Source organism: Orbicella faveolata, unplaced genomic scaffold (genome assembly GCF_042242905.1).
Source record: "Orbicella faveolata isolate gen_17 unplaced genomic scaffold, um_ofav_v1 contig_46, whole genome shotgun sequence".
NCBI classification, from domain to species: domain Eukaryota; kingdom Metazoa; phylum Cnidaria; class Anthozoa; order Scleractinia; family Merulinidae; genus Orbicella; species Orbicella faveolata.
Window position 1 is genome coordinate 23405633 of NW_028301576.1, and position 1868 is coordinate 23407500.

Here is a 1868-nt window from a genome sequence, read left to right on the forward strand (position 1 = left end):
CCCCCACCCCCTGGGGGGATCGTCGCTATATACATATTCCATGCTAAAGATCATTTCTAGAACAAGGTATACACAAGCATACACGTCGAGTTTTCTTGTCTTCTGCTACAAATAGCTAGCATATGCATTTTCCTAAAAAAACGTATATGTCTCTTTAAATTTCTGCACACGCTGTTAGCCTGAGGAACTGTATACAGCATGGCTTTCGTTTGTATGCGCCAGCTCAACATTCATGTAACACGGGTTCTCACCCGCCTTGGCTTACACTTTACAGGTTTACTCGCATGTTTCTTTTTGGCATGCGTGCGTAGTTTTATTGATGTAACAATGTTGTTTTCAGGGCGAGGCTGAATACTTTACTTTTCTGCCGATTTTATGCTGAAATTATTATCTTGAATATTCTTAGAAAGAAAAAGGTCCTCATGGGCTATTAGGGTGCTCAGTAGTTAGACTAGAGCAATATATAACAGTACAAGTAAAGAGCTGGATGAGTTGGTCCAAGATATTTACTTGCTACTGAGAGTTGCCTGATGATTGCATCGGAAAAAGCATGAAACTCTGAGTGGCAAGTAAATGTCTTGGACCAACTAATCTAGCTCTTTACTTCTATTGTTTTATATATATTCTGAGATATAAAATGGAATATGGGGAAACAACGTCAGATTATCTGTCCTATCATGACTTTCATATCGTTGAGTAGTTTTGGAGAAAAACTGCAGGTAATACAGACTCATATGACACACATAAAAGTGTAGAAATTTTATTAACCACAAACATGCGGCTGGTGATGTTTTGTTAGTGTTTTTGGCTAGTTTTGACGTTTAGCGGAAGGCCTGAATTTTATTCGTTTGATTGAAACATAATTTTGTATTTTATTACACGACTAAACTAGCTCAAAGACTAAATAACAAAAATCAACCAATCAGATATTGCTCTATTGCCGGTCCAATATCCTCCCAATACTAGATCGGGAACTGTCCCGAATGATCCCGCACGACTGACATTTTCTGGTAGTATTATGGCTTACGTTTCAGAAAGGACTTGCTTTCACATAGCAGATTAATTCCTTATCTTTTTTATTCAACTCTCCAGCTTTCCCTTTGCTTTGTTTAGCATAACACATAGGTTTTCTTCTGCTCAGCTCCCAATCACAATTGCACCCTTGATCGGTACGTCTTCCTGGCAGTTTTTTTTTTTAATATTTTCGCTCGTGTAGCTCGTGTAATAAATGTCGTATTAACCATACTTGGAGGATATTGGCCCTCGGTCTTTTTTCAGTGTACTGACCTTACTGCGTTTGGTCTGTATCTTCAAGACCTCGGGGCGATATTCTCCCAGTACAGAACTCGCGCTTGGTTAATAAGCCATATATATTACAAAATTATATTTTCAATATCTTAGCCTCGGATTTATCGTCATGACAATCTTAAAATTTCGTAAATTTCAGCTGCGATATTCTTGAATCACTGCACTTGTATCACGTTTCTACACATTTTCATAGAAGGAGGTATACATTACATGGGCACTTTATTTGTTTGCATAAGGTGTAGTTTTATTTTCTCTGCACATGTATTGAACGTAACATCACCAGACTCGACTTCTGAGTCGACAGGTGTCGAATTGTGAAGGCCCGAAGACGACAATTTTACCCTCTCCACCCCACGCACTCTCCACCCCAATCACATTTCCCGTCAATTAGAGAAGTTCGTTCACGCTTAAAGTTCTGGTGAGCTTTGTGAAATATCCAAACTGCCCATCATCCCATGGATCACTAATTGAGAAGGTGATAAAGTTTATTGTTCGAGTATTTGAAACAATATACTACAAAATTGATCCATACGAAGCCAGAGACTGAATGTAGAAATACT